This window comes from Globicephala melas, chromosome 12, assembly GCF_963455315.2.
Source record: "Globicephala melas chromosome 12, mGloMel1.2, whole genome shotgun sequence".
Classification (NCBI taxonomy): domain Eukaryota; kingdom Metazoa; phylum Chordata; class Mammalia; order Artiodactyla; family Delphinidae; genus Globicephala; species Globicephala melas.
The window spans coordinates 58243738-58252631 of NC_083325.1; the positions used below are offsets into that span (position 1 = coordinate 58243738).

At 44.0% G+C, this 8894-nt stretch overlaps 1 pseudogene; it reads right to left on the reverse strand.

Moving 5' to 3' along the window:
* Positions 1-272: 272 nt before the first annotated feature.
* Positions 273-903, reverse strand: LOC115853999 (receptor-binding cancer antigen expressed on SiSo cells pseudogene; annotated as a pseudogene).
* Between the last annotated feature and the right edge of the window lie 7991 nt (positions 904-8894).

Consider the following 8894-nt stretch of genomic DNA (forward strand, 5'->3'; position numbering starts at 1 on the left):
TTTGTAATAATTTCTCTACAGCAAACAATTGTCTTATAGTTGGAACATGTTGAAGAAAATATTAACTCACAAGTCTTTTTTTGTTGAGTCTCAATCACTAAGAGTTCAAGGGACTTTGAGAGAACCCTGGTGTCCTGCATGGCCTGATGAATGCATTAAAATCAAGCAGTGTATTTGTGTTCTGAAACTACTCTTAGCTCCATACGAATGTTACTTGGGTTGTGGAGCTCATGTTTCTCGTACTGACACTATGACATCTGAAGAACATTTTGTCATGAAAGTTTCACACCAATTTTGTTTTGTTCTTTCTTCATTAGCCCCTGTGCGTCCTTTTCCATTTTCTTCCTTTGCTGTTCTGCTGCTCTCTTTTCTCTCTCTTCTGCTGCCTCGGAACTTCTTTGGCTTGCCAGGCCGCATCTTCTTCTTCTTCCCATGCATTGGTATTTTCCTGCCAGGTACCCAAGTCACCTAATTCAGGAGACTGATGAATAAAAGGCATATCTTGCGTAACTGCTAGTCTACTAGAGAAACCCGTGCTACCATCTGGGATGCCAAAATTTAATGGTTCTCTCTTCTTAATAATGATTTTCTGGGTTTTCCTTATAGCTGGTGTCATGTCCTTAAAATAGGTTCCAGTTGTTCTAAAGCATTTTGCTGTGTTGCCACATTCCCATTCCCTCCTTCAATCTTTACACTTGTGGGTGCATCTTCATTCCAGGAAGCCCACTCTTCAACATCTGTCTGCTTAGGAACTGATGAATAATCAACTGTAGTTGGCAAAATTCTTTGGTCTCCACTTAATTTCCGTCCTCTGCCAGGTCTGCGTATTAATATCTTTAGGAATGAGAATACTGTTGCTAGGCAGGTACAAACTTTAAATAACCGAAACTGTGTGATACCCATGGTGGGAATCAAAACCTGCCCCTTCCCCTCCCCGCCTGCCCGGCGGAGGCTCCCAGCTGCTGCGGGCTGCGAGCGCACACAAGGCGCGCGCACGCGCACTGCTGGTCGCTTCCTCGAGCTTGCGCTCCGCCGGCTCAGTCCCAGCCCCGCTCATTCAAAGCTGGGCGCGCGCTCTCTCAGCCGCCGCTGCTGCCGCGCAGCTGCAATAGCCGCCCCCTCGTCGGGAAACCCTCCCCCAGTCCCTCCTCCTGCCTCTCCTCCTTCGCCCTCGAAGGCGGCTCTCGGTAATTCAACTCCATTATTTTATATTCTTTTTTTTTTTTTTTAGTTCTTATAGCACCGTTTAAAATTTTAAGATAGTCCCCCAAACACAGCTTTATTTTCTTCCTAGTTTCCTGTCATTTCCTGAAAATAATACATTTGTTTTTCTTATTATATGAAATTAGCCTTGTTATATACAAGCCACATATAGGAAGTTGTAGCCTCGGCTTCTGAAGAGGGGAAGATATGAAAACCCATGACTCTTCCCGCTTCCGTGGACTTAGGGCCATGCTCTTATTTAAGATCCTCTAAATCCCGTTGACAGGACCTCACCCGCTGATACTGTGGCTTGCCTCGCGTCTAATAATATCCTGGATCTGGATTTCCTTTCAGATGTTTCTAAATTTGATTCCCCTTCGTTTCAGCCACAGAGCAATCCCAGAGGAAAGGGCAAAGAAGGTTATGATCCTTTTTCACCCCCTGGGAATCTTAGAAACCCAAGAAGGGATTCTCCCAAGAAGGGACTCTTCAGGATAAAAGATCTCCCTGTGCGGAGATGGCTAAACCCCTTTATCTGGTGTGTGGCATTTGTGCCTTCTTACGGTAAATTCCTTTAGGGACGTGATTTCTAACAGCCTTTCCTGGAATCGGTGGATACCGTCATGTACAACATACAACCTGAGAAGAGCAATTCAGACACAGAACTGGAGTCCATAAACAAATTAGCCCCCGTGTCCCTCTGCCACGGTCTCTTCCCTATCTGTGTGGCATGGTTTTACTTTGTCCCAGGCCGCGTTTCCTAACACAAGTGGTTTCATTTGGGTTAACCTCTAAGGTTCCAGTCGCTTCAATGACATCCCATCATTATCCTTAGACTAGCGGCTTTTAAACATGATTTCTTCGCACTGGTCTGCAGGTCAACACCGAGATGTCCTGTGCCCCTCAACACTCAGTGGCTCCCACTTAGGGAAGGTAAGAAGAGAGCCCGTGCTGTGAACACCCTCCAAGGGCCCAGGCACACTGCTTGGCATTTATGTTCACTATCTTTTTTTTTTCTTTTTTTGCGGTACGCGGGCCTCTCACTGTTGTGGCCTCTCCCGTTGCGGAGCACAGGCTCCGGACACGCAGGCTCAGCGGCCATGGCTCACGGGCCCAGCCGCTCCGTGGCATGTGGGATCTTCCCAGACTGGGGCACGAACCCGCGTCCCCTGCATCGGCAGGCGGACTCTCAACCCCTGCGCCACCAGGGAAGCCCTATGTTCACTATCTTACTTCATCATTATAACCATATAGTCTGTAAGTATTATCACTTTTTTTTTTTACAAATAAACCAAATCTCAGAGAAGTCATTTTGCTCTTGCACGTCACCATGTCACGTGGGACATGGAAGAGCTACAATTAAAGCCCTCAGCTCTGACTCAGATGAGACCAGAACCTTTCAGAGAAATCCCTAGAGGAAACAGGAGACCAGAGAGAAGAACTGTGCTGCTTCTTTTCCTCAGAGTAGATCTGTCACAGCTGATGCATCACAGTTGGTTCTCGAGTACCTGTTGACCCTCTTTTGCTCGAGGCGTTGCGCAAGATGGGGTAAATTGAGATGGAGCGGGAAAAGGAGCAGGGAATTGGGGAGCCTCATTCGAGCTTCTAGGTGCTGGTGGACCCTTCTGACCTATGACACACAAACCTGGGGGCCCCTCTTCAAGTTCTTCTCCTGGGAGACTTGAAGACAAAGCTACTTGTCTGAGCTGAGCAGCTCTAGGCAGAGGAAGGACAGCAGGACTTTGGTCAAAGTGCCAAATGGATGGCCAAGAGGAAGATAGTAGCGATGGTATCCTCTGGAGATGGCTGGCTATTCACAGTCCAGTGTAGGCTTGGCTCTATTAGCTTGTGAGGTGGGGATGTACGTTAAGATACCAGTCAGCAGTGTGGCCCTGTGAAAGCCATTCTCTATGACTGAAGTAAAGCAAAAATTTGATTTTGAATTCTTATCATCATCCCCTGACTCCCCGGCCACTACTACACACGTGTGCACACACCCGTACACCCACAAACACAGAAGCTTGATATCTTGCCTTTGGAATTCTCAGGATGCCATGTCAACCCTGCCCTGGGTAGTAATACATATACCTCCAGAACTAGGAAAAGGGCCTGGTCTTTAGCCTTCAAGAGGTAATGGGGAGGTTTCCTAGCACAAGATAATAACGTTTCCCTGCCTTCCAAGTCCTCGGTTGGCACAGGTAATCTTGATTCCCTACCCTCTCCCAGTGCCCTGGTGAGATGCTCAGCGAGGCTGTCATGGCAGTGGCTGACCCTAGGCTGTCCCGGCTGCCTGAAGGAAAATGTACTGCTCTTCTCACTTGCTGGAGATGAATGAAGAAAGTGTGTTACACACCAATATCGGGGGAAGACTGACCTGAAGGGTAATCTGTGATACAGAGGAGGAAGAAGAGATCAAATTTAGCTAGTGCAAACTGAATTAGCTATAAAGGCGGAAGAAACCGCACAGCAGATCTTGAGAACAAACAAAGAAGAGCAAAAGGCAGAATTATAAACCAGTTTAACCACAAGAGTGAGGCTAACCAAGGACGCTGAGTGAATCAGACCGCGGAGGGGTAAGGCCCTGTTAAGGCTGCACTGGGCACACACTGCCCTGGTCATCACACATTCACCTATTCTGACCGGATTTAAATGAGAAAAATTACATGTGAACGGAAGAAACAGGAATGAGGGAGCAAAGCGGCACATGCTGCATCTTGGAGACTGTTCTGGGAAAGCAGTCCTTGGAGAAGTTTGCAATGAAAGCCAAGGTTACATAAAGGGGTTAACTTGCTCTCCGAAACAGAGGCAGACAGTCAGTTTCTGCTGAGACGGGTCAACAGATACCTGTTTTTTCTGCTGTTTTGGTAGAGGTCATGGTAGTAATAAGTCCTGTTCCTGCATCCTGGCTAGCTTCCTGCAGCCTCCCACCACCTCATGGCTAGAAATCAGCCCTGAGGGAATGCAGATGCTCACCCTGCGGTGGCCTCTTGTCTTTGTCCCGGGGATCAGGGCCCTCCTAGAGTGGGGTTGTAAACAAGGAGTCAATGAGTAGAACTGGCCAGAGATCACGCGGCCCGGCCCGGGGGTTGTTTGAAGACCCTCACAAAGAAAGAGACAGGTTGGAGTTGGAAGGGTTAGTGACTTCTCTCAAGTAAGACAGCAGTCTGAGCCTTTGTTTTGGTTGGCCAGGGCCACAGATAAGAGCCTTTCCAGCATCTGAGGTCTTAGCTATGGAATAATGATAGCTTAGCCTGTTGTAAATAACAAGGGAAGGACCAGACTTGAACAGCTGTGGCCAAAGCTGTCTTCAAATAGATATCACCCACTTAGTATGGAACACCATGTGAGTGGTTTTATGTGTACATTTTACCTTTACATTCTCTATTAACCATCACAATAACTCCATGGAGTAGATACTATTTATTTTATGGATTAGGAATTTCAGATCAGAGAGGTTGAGTAACTTCCTTAAAGTCACACAGCTATCAAATAGCAGAGTTAGGATTCGAACTCAGGACTCCAAAGTCAATGCTACTCCCCCTGCTGTGTCTCCTGTTAAAAACCAGCTATACCCTCACCCTTGCCATGCAGAACCCCAAGGGTCTGTAGTCAGTATCCGTACCTTGAGCCAGACCTGGCCTTATTCTGGTTGATCTACACTTCTTAGTATAGTGTGTTAAGGATCCATATTGCATTTTATTGACTCCTTTCATAGAGACAGTGGTGTGCAAACTTGAGTGTAGATCAGAATCACTTGAAGGACTGACTCATTAAAGCACAGATTGTTGGCGCCAACCCTACAGTTCCTGATTCAGCAGGTCTGGAGCAGGGCCCAAGAATTTTCCCTTTTAACAAGTTCCTAGGTGTTGCTGGTCTGGAGACCACACTTTGAGAACCATAACACTCAGATAATGATGCTGGGGTCAGTGCCGGGGGAGACAGAGGGGTTAGTGATGTCCTGGAGAGGTTGGAGGGAAGGCAAAAATTCAGGCTGCAGAGCCTCAAACTGTTGGGGAAATCCAATGCACGTTGTAAATTAATGTGTGTTTGTTGTCTACTTTGAAAGTACCAGGACAGATTCTTGAAACAAGTAGATTTACACCTGCACCCTCACAAAGGGAACTATTTCGCATCTTCTGAGTCAACCTCACATGAAAGTGGAGTAATTCTCTCACGCACTCTCAACTTTTATAGTTCCGGAGTCCTGAGGGATTGTTTTGCTGCTAATGCCTGTTTCTCTTCCATCCAGCGTCATTCTTTAAGAGTCTGGTATCCGAGGAAGTGCCCCTTAAATGCAAACATGTTGAGAAGGTAGTGAGTCTATAAGAGGCAGTGAACATGGAGGTTAAGGGTGCAGGCCTTGGAGTCAGACATCCTGAACTTCAATTTCCACTCTGCAACGTATTTATTTATTCTTTATCAGATAAATCATCTGCCAATGAGTAAAGCAAGCGTTACAAAAATACGGAGCATTGTCTTACGGCATCGTGAGGTTAGAGTACTACCTTAAGAGAGCAGAGCATTCAAGGAGGAGGACACCAGAGGAAGGTAAATGATAGGGGCTGACGCAGGAGACATGCTAAATGTTAGACTCTGATGTCACCATGTTGCACAATATGCCTACAGCTGGAAGAGAGAACTCCTCTTATTTATGAATTAGACTAAACAACCCTGGTATTTATTTGTTTATGCTTTTCCTTTCTGGAATTGACGATCAATCCGCATTACCTAAATCAGAAAGTTCTCAGATTTCTTTCCCTCCAAATAATATTTAGGGGAGTTAAGTGTAAATGAAAATGAAGCAGATGGATTAAATTGCCACTTAAGTACACAGAGGCTTGAGAAGCAAATGGAGAAGGCGATTAGCCAAATTCCCATTCTGAGTTCACCGAACCTGAAACACTTGAAAAGGTATTTGCCAGGTGAAACACCCCCAAAATGCAGCTGCAGCTCTACAGACCCCAAGCCCTCTGTCACTGGTCTCCCAGAGTCCCCACCTGCCACTCACCTCACTCTGCTTTCACCAAAAGCCATACAGACAAGCAGTGAACTTGAGAACATATTCCAATTATTACTATTCTTTTAACAATGAAACTGCTCTAAAAACTCTCTGCTTTTGAAACTGGCCTTCAAGCCTTACTTATAACTTTTGCCACTGAAAAGCACAGAAACAGATCAAGGTGAATGACTATATGGGTTTGAAATCCACTATCGATGTATTTATTCATGTAATTGGCAGGTATATACCAGGCAACTGCAATGTGGAATGAATGAATGAATGAATATGCAAGTATTGTGCCCTAACTCAGACAATCAGACAGCAGGATGAGTGACATCCCTCGAAGACATTATACTTTAGAAAGGGAAGTAAAACTCTCTCTCTCACACACACACACACACACACACACACACACACACACACACACAGATGAAAAGAAGGATAGTATCCATTTGTAGCCAAAAAGAGGGATTACAGGAGTTTAGCAAGCAGAGTCCAGAGAGCAGCAAATTTAAGTAGAGACTATGAAAGAGATCTGAATTCTCAGCTTGGCCTTACCACTCACTAGCTGTTTCTGCCTGGCAAGTCACTCTGGGCCTCGGTCTCCCCACCTATGGGTAGTTGGAAAAGATTCATTTCCTAGCATTAGCACCCTTTTCATTTTTTGTAAATGAAATCTTCACACAGAATTCCAGTATATTAAATAAGTCAAAGCAGAGCTTTCCCAGGAGACACTGGGTGGAGCCCTCTCTTACCATGTCATCCAAAGCAGACAAAACAGAGATGGAAACCTCTGGACTAGATGCTTGAAGGTAATATCAAGTCTAAAAATCGATAAGTCTGGAAAATCACTCCCAGATGAGGTGAACAAAGATGTCTTCAAAGGAGAGGCAGAAAACCGGATAAATACAAAGGAACTCAAGGAACGGGCACTTGCTCATGGTGTATGGACTTCCAAGCGGCTTGACACCCAGCAGTAATGAGCTTGTCCACTTTCATGGAACAAGATGAGTAGGAGGGGCACTTGCTTCAAAGTCAGACGGCTGAGTTTAACTCATTATGCTATGAACACAGCTGGATGACTGCGGACAAATCATTTTATTTCTCTGAACCTAATTTCCACACCTTTAAAGTGGTTTAATAATGTCTATCCTCACAGGGCTGCTGTACGTTTTCAGTAAATTTTATACACACACATGCTTTTTTTATTGTGGTAAAATAAAATTTACCATCTTAACCATTTTAAGTGTACAGTTCAGTAGTGTTAAGTATTATTCACATTGTTGTGAAACAGATCTCCAGAACTTTATCTGGCAAAACTGAAGCTATATCCATTAAACAATTTCCCACCCCCAATCCCTGGGAACTAATATGCTGCTTTGTTTCTATGGATGTGACTAGTTTCCTCATGTAAGTGGAATCACACAGTATATAACATTTTGTAATAGACTAATTTCACTTAGCGTAATGTTCTCAGGGTCATCTGTATTGTAGCATGTGACAGTATTCCTTCCTTTTTAGGGTTGAATAATATTCTATTGTATGTATAAAACACATTTGGTTAACCATTCATCCACTGATGGATATTTGGTTTGTTTCTATCTCTTGGCTATTGTGAATAGTGCTAAGTGAACAGTATACAGTTAACCCTTGAACAACACAGGTTTGAACTGGGGGGGTCCACTTACACACAGATTTTTTTCAATAGTAAATACTACAGTACTACACAATCTGTGGTTGATTGAATCTGCGGATATGAAACCACAGATACAGATGGCTGACTATAAATTACACGTAGATTTTCAACTGTGCAGAGGGTCAGCGCCCCCAACTCCTGCATGTTCAAGGGTCAACTGTATTTGAACAACCCTGATTCTTTAAGTATTGGCTTTCTTTGTTTTTTTGATATTTTTGTTTTTAAGCAAAGATCAGTATGCCTTGTCATTTCTATTTCATGAATTTTGCTATTCTATCCGCACACATTCCCTGTTCTTCTTGTAACCAGTATAACTCCTTCATGACCAATAGGCCAGGGTAAAGATGTAATGAGCGGCTCTTAAAATATAAAGACCTAATTAGCCCAGCTGCGTTTTGAACCCATAACAATGACATCATGGTACAATGATTCAATTGAGTTTAGTAGCTATTACCTTCTATTACAAAACTGCCTACTCCTGAACTAAAGCAGCAGTAAGAATTAGAAAGATCATCTCCAATTTTCATTAAAATACTCTTGGGTTTCTTACTTTGTCCCCCTGCTTTTCTTCCCCCTTTTTTTCCACCAGAGAAAGTCCAAACAAGCTTGCATGCATTTTGGAACTAGACAGATTTTGTCTCTGAATTTTCTGCTTTCCTATTCTGTGAGCTGAATGAAATATTCCAAACATGAATCTAAAATTACCTTCATTTGTTTGATGTGAGTTAAAGCATTCCAGACAAAATTCTGCTTCCACACAAAATGTGGTCATTCACTGATGACATGACTATTAACAGCAACTAAGACATAATTATTTTAGTGGTCACCCCACAGATTATCTGCCCAGCTCTCCTTTTTTACCCTTTTTAATGTAATTGCTCTCACTTTGACATGATCTGCGTTGACATTTTTCATCATACTTGAATTTTTTCAACCAATTGCTGCAATTAGTTTGCTGCCTCCTTCTTCTAAGATTACAATTTTATGTGTGTTTGA